Genomic DNA, 15,764 nt, shown 5'->3' with positions numbered 1-15,764 from the left:
AATTCTGACATTGTTTATGGCATCAGTGCACTTAGGGCTATTATGGAATGGTTACTGGCACCATAATTAAGGTTGAACCAGTGTCCCATATTAAGTCCCATTTTCAACAACATTCTAACTTCAGAAAAAAAGCCATTTTTAACTTGAAAATAGCAGGCTTTTTCTCAGGTCAAAAGAGAGATGATTTTTTTTGGTCATTTATATATGGAATCATAGATTTGTAGAACTGGAATGATCTCAGGGGTCATCTAGTCTAGTCCCCTGCATTTGTGGCAGGACTAGGTATTATCAAGACCAGTGGTTCTCAACCAGGGGTACAGAGAGGTCTTCTAGGGGGTACATCAGCTCATCTAGATATTTGTCTCGTTTTACAACAGGCTACATATATAAATAGCACTAGCGCAGTCAGTACAAATGAAAATTTTATACTGACAGTGACTTGTTTATAGTGCTGTATATACTATACACTGAAATATAAGTACAATATTTATATTCCAGTTGATTTATTTTATAATTATATGGTAAAAATGAGAGAATAAGCATTTTTTTTCAGTAGTAGTGTGCTGTGACTCTCTTTTTTATGTTTATGTCCGATTTTGTAAGCAAGTAGTTTTTAAGTGAGATGAAATTTGGGGGTATGCAAGACAAATCAGACTCCTGAAAGAGGTACAGTAGTCTGGAAAGGTTGAGAGCCACTGATCTAGACCATCCCTGATAGGTGTTTATCTAACCTGCTCTTAAAACTCTCCAATGATGGAGATTCGACAACCTCCCAAAGTAATATATTCCAGTGCTTAACTAGCCTGATAGTTAGGAAGTTTTTCTAAATTACAACCTAAACTGCCCTTGCTGCAATTTAAGCCTATTACTTCTTGTCCTATCCTCAGAGGTTAAGGAGAACAATTTTTCTCCCTCCTCCATGTAACAACCTTTTATGTTTATATGATGTTGCCATATGATTTTTATCATTTTCTGGTAGCATAAAGTAGTATCAAAATGTCCTGAATTTATTCTTGCCAATAGGGATTTGTCAGGTTTATTATGACATATGTATTGTCTCTCCTGCTTTTGCAATAGTGTGTTTAAGTCACATTTGTGGCCTTCAGATTCTGGACTGAGAAGGCCAAATTTTCCCCCATTTTAACTTATAGCTGCCCCAAGGAAGACTCTTGATATTGCTCTGCCACCCTACTCCACCCCGGCACACATGCTGGCACTTGTCAGGAGCCGGTATAAGACCTATGGCAGACTAATACACTGTGTACCCTTGGCGAATTATCCCCTGGGTCCTTACGGGAATTTATTGATTTCCGCAATGTTTCTGATAGGAAATTATCAAAATGTTTCATTTTGATCAGGTCAAAATATTTTGACTTTATTGTTTTGATAAGATAATATAATAATCAGCCAAAACAATAAAGTGGAAACAAAATGTTTTGATCTTATCAGAACAAAAGATTGTGGTAAGATTGAAAAGAATATTTTGGAATATTTAGTTTCACAAAAAAATTCAAGAGTTCAGCTCTTTGACTGAATTTGTGAGGAAAACCAGTTTTGAAATTTTTGGGTTTCCCCCACATCAGAAATTCCAGTTTTCGGCCCACTCTAGTTCATGTTCTTTACAGTCCTTTTGGCAGGATCCTTCTTCCTCGCATCCCCATGAGGCACTGTATGTTGGACAACCCTGTGAATGTATTTTATTTTACTTTGAAATGAGATATAGTACTAATACGATACCCTTGGCTATCATTAATTCTGTGCTATGGCAGCAAAAGCAGAACCACAGCTATTTATACATTTTAATACTTGAGCACTCATTTATATCTAGGTGAGTTTTATCTTCCTTCTGCACTGAGGAGACAGTATCTGCCTAAGGCCTAGTCTCCTAATGCTGCTCCCTGTGGAGGAAGATTTTGCACTTTGTGTCGCATATTAGGCTGGCACAGAATAGTTTGCAGCCTGGTCCTGGTCCATAGGCCAGCATGAAGGGAATGGTAAGACCATGAATCTGCTTTCCTATCACCCTTCCCATCTATTGGCTCTCCAGAGGTAGCAGGATTAATTAGTCCATGTACTCTCCAGAACACAGGAAGCACAGAGACTGCTACAGTGTGCTCCTTTTGTGAGAAGGAAACTTGTCTGTTTGTCTATCATTTTTATTAGCATAGTTCCTAGGGGCCATAGTCATAGACCAGGACCATATTCTGCTAGTCACTGTATAGACACTGAACAAAAAAAAAAAGGTCCTTGCTCTAAGGGGCTTACAATATAATTATAAATCAAGAGACAAGAGCTGGATATAGAGAGGAGAGGGATTACAAGTTAAAAATGAGACAGTATAGGTCAGTGTGGTAGGAAGTGGTCTCTGCACACCAGCAGCCTAACTGTGGTCAAGTTTTTGGTAGGCATCACAGCAAAGAAGAGTTTTGGGGAGGAATTTGAAGGTGGATAATGAAGTAGTTTTGCGGATTTTTGTGGGGATCACCTTCCAAGTGTGAGGGACAGCATAGAAGAAAGTATGAAGGTGCTTGTTCAAAAATTAACTGGTAAACAGTGGTGGCTGGATCAAGGATTCATCGGAGGCAAGTATCAGCAGCTTGGCAGTGAATGAGAGGTGATAGGTAAGATTGTGACTAACTGTGAAGGGTCTTGAAAGTGAAAACGAGTAGCGTGTGGGCTTGTCTACAGTTCGGACTACAAGGGGTGAGATTACAGTCACATGAACTAGGAACTTTGTAGTTTGCACCTGGAGGGTGCACACGAGGGAGTTACCGCACAGCACTTTGGTCATGTTGCAATTCACACTTCTGTAGTCTGAACTGAATAATGGAAGACTGTAGACTGAACTGAATAGTGTAGACATGCCCTATGTTCTGTTTGATGGAATAGAGAAAGCGGAGCTAATGGAGGGATTAAAAGAGAGGGAAGAAATGATCACAGCAATGGGCAAGGAAAATGATCTGTGCAGCAGCTTTCTGACTGGATATGAGCAAGACAAGATTGCATTTGTCAAGGCTGGAGAAGAGAGACATGAAATGATGAGCAGAAGTTGAGACATGAAATGATGAGAGCTTGGATGAGCATTTTAGCTGTGTGGATGGATACAAAAGGCTGTATCTTAAGAGTTCTCATGCAGAAATAACGGGCAAGATTTAGATATAGCATGGGTGTGAGGACAAACTGTGAGGTCCAAGTCAAAGATGATGCCTGAATTATGGGCTTGAGTGACAGGCAGGATGGTGATGTTGTCCACAGTGATCAATTGAGGAGGTAGTGGGGAGGGCTTGGTGGGCAGAAGTGGAGGAGCTCTGTTTTACCCATGTTTATCTTGAGTTGACATCTAAACATCCTCAAGGAGATGTCAGCAAGACAGGGCTGCCCCTCCAGCCCCAGGATACAATTGGTCTCTAATTGGTCCTATAATATAATATTTATACTTTAATGAGAACAAACCTTGTTTTGTGAATTATGGAAAAATATTGTGTTTCATTAATGGATTTATCTAAAATCAAAACAATTATACTTGGTTGCTTCTGAAAAGCTGATGGTGATTTGAGGTCTATACATACAGGATCACAAGCAACTGTGTTTTGACCATGTTAAAACAGTATCGTTTTGGAGTTAACCACAGCCCAACTCTCTTTGGATTCAAAGTGTACTTACCCTCAATTTTCTGACATGCAGGAGCATCTCTTTAATGTAAATAAGCATGAAGGCAAGGATGAAAAGGAATTTGGTCTAGTGAAGTGATGGGTAATAGGGTGGTGAAGATGAACTATAATGCTAACATTAGAGTTGAATTAATCCTTGATTTCTGTTCTCAGTGTCCTCTCTAGTGAGCCCATTGCAGTGCAGTCAGAGTAGAAGTGAATTTTAAATTTACCTGTATTTAAAATTATTTGGGGGCACTGTGAAACCCAGTGGCACTTCCTGGTTCATTCAAGATATCCCAGGATGCACCTTTTTAATAGGTAATACCTCAAATAAGTAATTGAGTTTAGCAGCGATGTTCATTTCTACATCAATACTGCTGGGGAATGAAAGTCAGTCATTTCAAGATTTCTGTATTCTTGTTAGACTTTTTAATTACAGGGAGATCATCATCTTTGAATACATATTCAATGTTATTTCCATTTTATTACTTTAAAAATGTTTTAGTTCACTGACAAAAAAAATCTTGTTGCTGTTTCTGTTAATGTTTTGGTACCCAATTGTCCTGGCCACTGTTTTGTTTGTGTTTTAACAAAATCCCGACAATGAGCAAACACATAAAATAAGGAACTAGTGATCATTACATTAATCACAAAACCAACTTTATATCTGAAAAAGATGATAAACTTCTGCTATTATGTTTCCTTTGGCTTTATGCCTGATATATTTGGATTAGTTGTTTCGAATTATCCTTGCAAATGACTCCATGGTCAAAATAAAGAAAAATGTGAGTTGTGGGTATCCGTGTTCAGTTCCTCTTGCAAATCAGAACCATTTTGATTCATATTCATTAAGCACTACTTTTATTGTTGGTGCCAAGTACCATGCATTAGTGAAATACATTTAATGTTGTTAGTGACTGAGATTATGAGTAGGCTTGCAGAAAATCATGTCAGTGCTTTTCATTAGTTGCTAAAGTACCTACTTTCATAAATGTGGCTGTTGAGAAAGACATATTACAATACAGAAAAGTATGTCATCACATAATGAAGACCTCTGAAAGATAGAAGAATGAACTAAAAGAGGCTAATCATACCTTCCCAGCATATAGCGATAATAGAGCAAAACCTTTATTCTGAAGAAAAAGAAAAAAATAGAGCTTTTAGCTGTTTGTATTTTACTAGTGCAGTACACTGTTAACCTGAAAACCACATGGATTTAAATGGCTCTAAAAGTTCATATGAAAAGATAAGACATGCCTCATGAAATTAGGTAGATACTAGCCAAAAGAATACAGTAGCTATTAAAATGATCTCTTAAAAGATTTTATGGGCACCATCATCTAATTTTCTGTTTTTATTGCAAGAAGTCTGATTTTTACGGCAGTTGAAAATTCAAATTTCTGAAACAGATCATGTCTAGATGAAACAATGTGAACATTTTGGAGGAAAAAGGGAAGGTGAGATGAATAAACTGAACATTTTTTATCCTTGATTTTTGGTGCTTTGACCATTTTTCTCTAAATAATAAAGCACATCAGTATCCTGAATTTATCATAACTGCATTTCCTAACATCTGTATTCTTTACTTGTATTCATGGCTAGCTAGTTTGATGCCTAATTTATAAAAACAACTCCAAGGAAGCCATACATCTGAACTGGCATGTGCAGGTGAATTTTGAAAAATGAACATAAGGAAGGGGAAGATGGATTGAAAACTGTGTAGGTGTCAAGTTTCCAATTTAGGCCTGCTGAGCAGGAGACTTAGCCTCTGTGCCACTGTTCTGCAAGGCCTGATGGAGGCACTTCTGCTAATATATCTCGCCTCTAGAAGTCACACCCACTGACTCAATAGGGTCAAATGACTAATGGCAGACTGCTTTTTGGATGCCACCAAATATAAAGCTTCCTGTTCCTGTTGCATCTCTTGTCTGAGCAACTAATTGCTAGGCTTGTTGCTGCCCAGACCTCTGCAACCAAATCCCTTCTTTCTGTGCCTTATTCATGCTATCATGCCTCCTCCCATGCTGCCACACCTTGTTCCTGGTTCCTACTTCCTCACCCTGACTCCCGTTGTTGATTTTGGCTTGATCCCTGGCATGACTTCTGCCTCAAATGCTGACTTGACTCTTGGTGTGACTTCTGATTCACTCCAGATTTGACCCTTGGCATTACCACCACCCTTCCTTGACTCCTAGCTCCAACCACTAGGGCAGATAGCCCACTTTACAGGCCCTGACAGTAAGTATCCCAGTACATAAAGGAGAAGTGGAAAATTTTAAAGCTTGGTTTGAGAAACCAAAGCCACATTGGAGATAGTCATAACTGGCTCAAAAATCAGTGAATGCAGCAGACAAAGCTTTCAGAAGTCTGTTCACTGGATTAATCATGAGGAGGGCCTCTTGGCTGGGTTTCGTAGGGAGGTCCAGAACCTCCTCTTGACAAGTCAAATCTCTTTAATGAAAGCATGGATGAGTTTCTGCATTCTCTGACAGACTCGAGATTGACTCTGTGTTCTCCGGGGATCTGTACTCCAGACCCCAGGAGCAAACGCTGATACAGTCCTATAGACCAAGACCACCTCTTCCTCATGCATCTTATTGTCACCGCCCAACTGAATCTCTGTGGAAACACCAGAGGGCTCAGGAGCCTCACTTCTCAGCCCCTTCTACTGCCACGGCTTCTACTCACTACCGACCGCCAGCTAAGTTACGTTTTTGACATTATGGTTGAGACCTGCCTACCACCACTGATGTCACCCATCCTCTCCCTCTAACCTATATCTACAAGGCAGCCACCTGGAGGTCTATCCAACATTTATGACACATACTATGCACTAGTTCATGCCTCCAATTTTAGCACTGCTTGCTAATCACCCACTTTTGGGAATACACATAGGGACCATCACTCGAAGAAGAAATGGAGGTCACTTACTACAACTGTAAGTTCTTCAAGATGTGCGGTCCCCATCTGTATTCCACTGCCTGCCTTCCATCCCCTCTATTTTGGATTTTGTGGAATTGTGGTAAGAGGAGAAACTGGAGAGGTATTGACTCGCACTGTCTGTTATACCCTTGGTTGGGAGCACAAGAAGATCTACAGCGCATGTGCAGTCCAATCAACACTGCTTGGAAGAATTTCGAGACTTGGGTGCAGGGTGTACATGTGCACCCCACATGTGGAATACAGATAGGGATCACGCATCTTGAAGAACTGCCAGTGACAGTAAGTAACCTTCATTTACAAGATGAGCTTTGTTACTTAATGGTGGAATGTTAATGATTAGGGCCCTAGCAAATTCATGCGCCAATTTGGTCAATTTCACAGCCATAGGATTTTTAAAATAGTAAATCTCATTATTTCAGCTATTTAAATCTGAAATTTCATGGGATTGTAATTGTTGGGGTCCTGACCTAAAAAGGATTGGGGGGGCGGGTTTTCAAACTATTATTGTGGAGGGGGTTGTGGTACTGCTACCCTTACTTCTGTGCTGCTACTGGCAGCGGCACTGCCTTCAGAGCTGGGCAGCTGGAGAGTGGTGGCTGCTGGACTGGAGCCCAGCTCTGAAGGCAGAGCCACTGTCAGCAGTAGTGCAGAAGTAAGGATGGTCTGGTATTGCCATCCTTATTTCTGCGCTGCTGCCTGCAGAGCTGGACTCTCAGTCAGCTGCTGTCACTCAGCAGCCGCCCAGCTCTGAAGTCAGCAGCACAGAAGTGAAGGGTGGCATGGTATGGTATAGTATTTTTACCCTTACTTCTGCCCTGCTGCTGGCAGGACACAGTCTTCAGAGCTGAGCATCTGGCTAACAGTCACTGCTCTCCATCCACCCAGCTCTGAAGGCAGCACAGAAGTAAGAGTGGCAATATGGCAACCCCCTAAAATAATTGTGTTACCTCTTGCAATTCCGTTTTGGTTCAGAACACCCAATTTGAGAAACTCTGGTCTCCCCTGTGAAATCTGTATACTACAGGGTAAAAGCACACAAAAGACCAAATTTCACAGGGGGAGACCAGATTTCACAGTCCCTGACATATTTTTCTTAGCCGTGAATTTGGTAGGGCCCTATTAATGATGTTACAACCATAACTTTCTCCGATCACCTTTAAAGCTGCAAGATTTATCAAGTCAATTTCCTCAACCAAACAGACAGACGAACACAGCCAAAAGGGAAGACAAGAGAAGGAAAAAGGACGAATAAATAGTCCTTTTCTGGTTTCGTGTTATGCTGGTGTTGGTTGTTGTCAGATTCTGGACATAGTCATGGCTCTTTCTTCAAGTAGGTCGAGTCTCTGGTTTACTTGAGATCAGGTTGGAGAGGCTGATTCAGTGATGTTGTCCCATTGCTGGACAAAGTTTTCCCCTCTCTCCTATTGGCAGGTGCTAATGGAGCAAGCATCAAATGAGCAAGCAGATCCAAATCTAGGACTGGCTAGGGTGCTTTGATGGCATCTTCAAAACACCATGGGCTGATGTTTCATAAGCCTGATGTCCATTACTTGGAGTGAAAAATAAAGAAACAAAAATGACAGGAGAGACACAAAAACAGCAAAAGCAAGGACAAAGATGAGCTGAATGCCTTATTGGTCAGTTTGGGTTTTATGTTTCTTAGTCCACAGAAAACTGTGGAGTTGTGCACAGCGATCCTTCCATTGTTTTCAAGTAACTCTTCCAACATACACAATCTTAGCTAGAAAACAAGCATACGTTGAGCAAACACAGAACACACAATAGTCCAGTACACGAAACAAAGTCAGACAAGGTTTCAGAGTGCGTCAGAGTCTTCTTAATACAGCTTTAGTTAAACTGTTTTTTAGGCCTCTTCCTAAAATGATAAGGAAATATCCATCAGCCTTATATCTGTTAGTGTTTTTTTTCTTGGGAGTAGGCCATGTCACTAGGTCCCATTATCCCACCAACTCTAGCTGTATCCCACTTACTCTGTCTCCTTCCCTGGTGGCTCCCCTTTTGACCTTGGACTGAAAAGGGGAGATTCCCATCTCTCAAAAGATAGACTGAGCATTCACTGTGAGACCTGGAAGGTCCTGAAATACTGGATTTTAAATGTGTAACATTATTATGTTCATAAAAGCTCTTTTAGAGGCTTCTAAAATGTATTAGGTGTAGTTTTTCTCTTCCTGAAAGTCCTGTGCCCCACTGCATTTATATAACTAAGACACTTGGCTCTACAAGGGGAGGAATCCCCTCCCCCCAAATAAAGTCCCAATAATATGATTGAAAACTCTCTCAAATGTTTCTGAAGTACCTTCTCCAGCATTCATAGAATGCATGATGGTTTGGTGTAGTATACAGATTTTACTGGGACTAATTTAGGATGACCTGGTGAACACATTGATATTGTTGAATAATGTGCCCATCCAAAACTCATGCCACTAAAGTCTTATACTAGACCACATAGCCAGACCTCTAAACTTGATAAGATCATGTGCAGGGAAGGTTAATCCTGTTCACTATTCCCCCCACCACCAGTGTTACCAGCTTTACAGTTTTAATAGCACAGATTGCAATAGAGAAATGTAGAAATATGACTGTGTCCCAAATAGCAACCACATTAATATTTATAGACGTATCTAGTGTCATTGACGGGATATGAAAGTGCTGGATGATTTAAAAAAAAAAGTGGACCTATAATTACATCACACTGTAAAATACAACACTCCAACCTGTTAACAGTTAAATCAGTGAGATTCTCAGGCACCACCAGCTCCTCTAGATGGCAGTAAGGGGTGGTATGCTGTTAAATATTTTTAGGTGTGTGTGTGTAAATAGTTACTGATGCTGCTTTATTTATATTCTTTCATTTCTCATCTTTTAGCAGTTTCACATTGTAGGTATGGTAATCATGTTCCACAAATCACTGACAGAATTAAGGATTTGTTTTTTCATACAGGCCCAGTATGCTTTCAAGGAATGGTTGAAAGAAATATATTAATTTCAAATTGCAGCAATTAACTTGTAGTCCCAATTGTGTAAGATTTAGAGTAATATTTGTAAATGAGTTAAACAAAATAAATCATAAATGAGGTGCAAGCTGCGTGGGGGAAATCGTAAAAGTCATTGAAAGGGAGCATGGATTAATGAGTGGGCAATGGACTGGGAGTTAGGAGACCTGGGTTGTTCTTGGCTCTGCCCCAACCTGTTGTGTGACATTGGACAAGTCACTTCATTTCTCTGTGCCAACATTTTCCTATTATGTTGTTTGTCTGTATATTGAAGGTACCACTGTCCATGCCTCTTCACTAAATCTCTCAATTTCTCCATATGTGTATTGAACACAAGGAGAAATAAATGCAACTCTGTGGCATGTCATTTGACAGTGTTCTTAGGGATGACGGGCAATTGTCCAAACCCACTGTTTGGGAATGCTAAGTAAGGAAGTAGCAGAGCACAAGAGTAGATCTGTCTGCTCCCAGTACGCTCAACTTGTGTAAGCATTTCCCACGAGATTTTTCTAAAGTGAGTAGTGATTTTGTGTGCCTCATTTTTTTGAGTGAACATCTAGAGACACCCTAAAAAGGCTTGATTTTGAGGAAGTGCTGAACATTCATCATCTAGAAATCAGGGCCTTTTAAAATATATCAAGTTGGGTCCAAAATCGGGGTGCGCTAACTCAGTTGATCAATAGATGCTTTTAAAAATCTTGGCCTTCATGATGAACAGTATTGTGGGCAGCTGATAGATCTAACAAATACTAGTATGGATACATAATCTTCATCCATAATCTCTACCTTCTGTAGAAGTTTTGGATGTTAAACAATGGCCCAATTGTCTATGTGGCTGGGAGTATCTTCTCTTTTGCCAAAAAATAATAGCAGTGTCAGTATTCAGACAATTATTTTATTTGCAGTGCTAGGCAAACAGTTCTTTACTGCTCTGTTCAGACAGAAGAGATTATGTTAGAGGAGGTATAAAGTAATCTGTCTCCCCCTTTAGATGCATTCTCCTAATTTAGGGCCCAATCTGGTAAACAGTTACACAAATGAGTGACTGCACTCATAGGAATAGTTCCATTAGGGGGACTGTTCTTGTGATTAAAGTCATTTGTGTGCATTCGTGTTTGCAGGATGAGAATTTTAAACTGTGAGAACCACATTTTCAGGCAGCCTCTGAAAATAGACCTACCACATGTGGTTCTAACTATTTGTACATGTAAAAACATGTATTTTTGCTTGTTACATTGGATAATTCATGTGGGATGTGGTGAAACAACATAGATAAACATTTTGGTGCACAGTTACCTGATTTGCATGCGCAAATGTATTCTGTCTGTGTTTGTAAATAAGTGCAAATTTTTGGAGATGGGGATTTTTTTAATAACTTGGATGCCTCCTTTTGCCTCTATTGAAATCTGTACAAAGGTTTTGTTAGGAAAATCTCTCCTAGAAATTGATACCTATCTACATATTTTTCTTGGAATTCCTAGTGAAGAGTAATATACAGCAGTGAGGTGGCAGTATCTGCATATAAAAAAAATGCTGGACATAAGTCATCTTATTTTTGAATAGTTCCCCCCCCCCCAAGTAAATTATTTTCTGTGCTTCTTGTTTGCTCTTTTTCAGCTTTTTAATAAGTGTAAGATTTATCCCGAACACCAGTGTGTTCACTCTTTTCCTTGTGTTGTCATAGAACAGCAGAGATAACCAGAAAAATAACTTAGTAGATGATATCAACATTGGAATATTATTTCTGTATCTCTTAGTGTGTGCTTCCATGCCTTATATTGCAGGAATATTCCACAATCTTTGTAATATACTTTAACCATGAATATTCACTATCCTTTCGGGATAAAGGTGTCAACAGAAAGGCACATCACAAAAATAAATGGAATAATTGGAAGCAAACAATTTTCAGCTTTTGTTCTCAGCACTCTTTATTTTGACTGATTCACTCAGTTTGGGAATTGTTCCTGATAATGTAATCTCGAAAACAGTTTGGCTCTTCTCTGACCTTGCATTCAGAAACATTTGTTTAAGTGTTTTCGCATTCAATTCCCCACCCTCTTTCCTTAAGCTACTTCTGAAAATGCTGATCAGGGACAGCTTCTCTTTGGTGTAAAATGGATCTGCACAAGATTGCACGTTTAAAGGAGGCACGTGGTTAAGATTTCCTTTCATATTTGTTATATAACTACTTTGGTTATATTGCACGGATCAAAGGAGGAGATTGTTTCTGCCCCCCAGAATAAATTAACAAACACAACACCAACAAACCAAAAACAAATAAAATGGATATAGAGCTTGTTTCTTGCCAGCCTGGGGCTTGATTAGGCTGCTCTCGCCTTTTCTGTTTCTTCTATTACTTCTGTCTTTGTCTTACAGTCAAGTCTGGCTAGTATTATGCCCCAAAGAAAATCTAAAAAAAGTTTTTATTTACTCTTTGTTGATCTATGGCTCCAGGAAGGTGAATTTTATGATTGTTAAAAAAAGATAAAACACAATAAAAAGCTAAGATACTCAACTTTTCATCACACCTTGCTATAAGAATATGTTTCACTGGCTTCATGAGAGTAATATCTTACCAGTAAAGCTAGATTTTCTGTTTTGCCCACTGTTCATTGGGTCCACCAGAGGGACAGAGTGAGGCACAAAGGAATTGCGTGTGTGACTCCCTGATGCTGGGGGCTGCTTATATGCCAGCTGGTTTTGTCCTCCCTGTGGCCATCTACAGCTGGAGATTGCTGGAGTGCTGCAGCAGTCCAACCACATCACCCTCTTTGCTGTATGCCCCCTGAGCCAGAGACTGCAGGGGGAGTGGCATAGCTGACATCTCTACAATTTGAGGAAGTCTGTCAGCTTTCTGGCCTTCTTGTTTCTGCGATAATGTGTCTTGAGCAGTTCATTAGTAATCACTCCTTGAAGCATGAATCACGTCCTCTTCCACCGCCCACTGCACCAAGAATGTAGTTACATAAAATGGGTATCTCATACTTTTTCATATTTTGGACAACATCTCAGTAGAGAGAGCATTTCTTGAACACCGCCTTGCTCAGTCATGATGGCACAGTGTATTTCACCTTTCTTTTGCAAGCTGGGGTGCTGGCACAAGTTATATAGTGGGGCTGCTGAGAGCTGTTGAACCAAACTGTAAAGTCTGTATATAATAGAACCACTTCAAGCCAGGGGATGCGGTAGCACCCCTAGTTCCAGCACTTACGTGCACAAGTGCATTACATCCTTTTGGTAAGTTCAGCAGTTGCTTATGTGGAAAATGAATATTAGGAAATTACTTCATATATATTTAGCTATGATTTAACAGGCGGAAACAGGAAGGTGAGTTAGCTCTATTTGTCCGGTGAGCTGTCCGTGACAAATGCTTCAGGTACCACAGTTTGAGAACCAGCTGCCATAGATATTGAGAATAGTATAGAGAACAGTACATACAGAGACAGTCAAACAGTTTTATGACATAGTCACTGTGCAAAATTATGTTTATGATTAATTTCCTTAGGGACTGTATGATTGACAGCATCTAAAGCCAGCTGTCACGCAGCCATAAACTGAGAATTGGTCAAGTTGTGCTGTCTGCTAACCAGAGGCAACACATACAGAGTTAATCATTCAAATTGAAGTGCACAGGGCCCAGTGCATTTAAAAGAAAAAGATATATTTTGTGAGGCCAAAGTATATGGGCAAAAGACTCAGCAAATATTTAGTCTTTCAAAGACTAACTGGCAACATTTTTCCATGTTTTCTCTGATGAACTTTATATGCAGGAGGGAAGGCAAGTCAGTACATTAAACTGCTTCTAACTAAAACCCCAAGAGAAATATACAAGCAGGCACAGCTATTCTGGGCTCAGTTCTTACGTTCTGCTTGCTTTGTGACACCTCAGTCATGCAAAGCAAGTGGAAAGCTGGCTTAGCCTGGCTTCCTTGAACCTCCCCTGTGTAATAAGAATTTCTGGGTGACACAAAGGCAAAAGTGACTTCCAAGTCACCTCTTTTGCAGCCTCTGGTGCTGGAGATGTGTCCAAAGCACATCTGCAAAAGGCTGTTCCCAGCTGTTGGCACAGCTCCTTGGGGCTGTTAGCTGCTGGTTATAATTTTGAATAGTGTTTGGGCTGCTTTAAGTTGTCAAGGACTGAGGCAGGTCCCAGAATCTGCGTGCCACAAAGATGGTGTAAAGCCCCTTCTGTACACCCTCACTCTTTTTGGGTCATGTGTTCAGTGCAGTTCGGCCAGACTCAAGAATCATGGATAACAGGTCTTCGAATTGGTCAGAAAAGTTGTCTGCTATGAAACATAATCCAAACTACCAGGCTTGTGAAGTGGATATTATTACTGAACCCAATGTTTGTTCTCCTGAAGGAGAATTACCATTGTGAGGTGCAGATGGCAACCCTCTCTAGGAAATAACAGTTGGTTTATAAAAATATTCATTCGACCAGATGGTTATGTAGCCTTGAGACAAGGAGGATCGCAAGTTAAAACAATCAAACAAGAAAAGGAGGTTGAAGTGGATTTGACTGCTGAAAAACCTAGCTGTCCTCTCCATCCATCCTATATCCTCCTGTCAGCCTCTCTGTTACATCCACCATAGCTGAAGGAAAAGATGATGATGACTACAAGCACTTATTTTAGGGTAGGATTTTGAAAAGCACCAAAGTGACCTAAGAACACACATGCTATTAACTTTCAGTGAAACTTGTGCTCCTAAATCACTCAGGCTCTTTTGAAAATCCCACCCTTAGTCCTTACTGTTGAGCTGTTGGCCTCAGTCTGATCTTTGTTACATATCTTCAAAATCTGCTCTTTATGCTGTGACTAACTCACAGAAAATATGTGATTTCTCTGCAGCTGGGGGCCTCATCCAAAAGGGGGATTGCAAGCCTATTGTAGGGGGGCCACAATATTGCCATCCTTACTTTGGTGCTGCCTTTAGAGCTGGGTGTCCAGACAACAGCCTCCACTCTGCCTTCAGAGCTGGGTGCCTGGGGTCTAGACTTCATGGTCTGTGACGTGATTTTCACAGCCACAAATTGGGTAGACCCCTAGATCTTTGAGACACACAATGCTTTCAGTCAGAGGAAATGCTCTTTTTCACAGAGGCCCCAGCCCAGCTCAGCACCACAGCTGGACTCTGATGGAGTGCCAGGTGTAAAAATGAAAAAAAAAACCAAAGCATTTTAATAGATCTTTCTTTTCTATATCACAGATCACTGACCACAGCTGAGGGAAAGGGAGTTGGATTATATTGCTGGAAAACAGGTTTTATTTTAGAAGCACAGATGTTTTCTTCTTCACTTCCTGAGATCTTGAGATTTGATGTGCCAAAAAATATATAAATCAGCCCATGCTATGACTCATTGTGCCAAGTCCCTTTTGAGGGTCCTTGTTTATATAATCCCGATTTCCTCTGATCTCATCTCATCCCAGCCTCTGGATGGCAGCTATCTTATTAGGGTAGTGGAGACTTTTAGGGCTTATCTTTATTAGACTTTTTTTACCTCCAGTTAATTGATTGCCAGTTACCTTAAGATATTTAACATATTTGTAAAGGTTAGCATGGACACTCATACATTTATTCTAGGCTTCAAATGGCTGTTCTTTATCCAAGAGTTTGATTTATCGTGTGAAGTCATTACAAAGTGGGGTTCTGTATGGACATTTGAACAGCTGTGAATCTCAGATGGATGGGGAAGCTTCTCTGGCAATAACTGGCCAAGTGTGTAGCATCCCCCTCAGTGGATAGTCCACAGGGAGAACTGGAGCCAATTACTGTTTCCTTCGATAGGAATTATTCCTTCATCTCAAGGGGCCCCAAGTTCAGTCCTTTCCAACAACCACTGAGAGGTCATTACTTGTATCAGACTTTTCTGCATGTAAAAAGAAGCGAAGAGTGATGCGCTTATGAAACTTACCACAAAAGTGAAACAATCCAATCAGCTTGCATGGTTATTCAAGAAAATACAAGCCCAAGATTAGTTAACTGAAATGCATGACTAAGCAATTACCCACACTGTGAAAAGCTTCTTCCATGCAGCCACCCACACATTTTACTGATCCCTGAGAAATCATAGTGCTGTTCTAGCTTCGCTGGAAGGAACAGAGAGGCCTTTTAGAAGCATGACCAAGAGATACCCATCCCTGCATGGAAA

The 15,764-nt window shown here is 40.4% G+C and overlaps 1 protein-coding gene across 2 annotated transcripts in view; it reads left to right on the top strand.

Moving 5' to 3' along the window:
* The window catches only part of PRKN (parkin RBR E3 ubiquitin protein ligase), a 1,222,813-nt gene that overhangs the window by 757,159 nt on the left and 449,890 nt on the right, over positions 1 to 15,764 (top strand). The gene's annotated exons all lie outside the window — the stretch shown is intronic.

Source organism: Gopherus evgoodei, chromosome 3 (genome assembly GCF_007399415.2).
Source record: "Gopherus evgoodei ecotype Sinaloan lineage chromosome 3, rGopEvg1_v1.p, whole genome shotgun sequence".
NCBI lineage: Eukaryota > Metazoa > Chordata > Testudines > Testudinidae > Gopherus > Gopherus evgoodei.
This window is presented reverse-complemented; position numbering and strand designations above follow the sequence as displayed.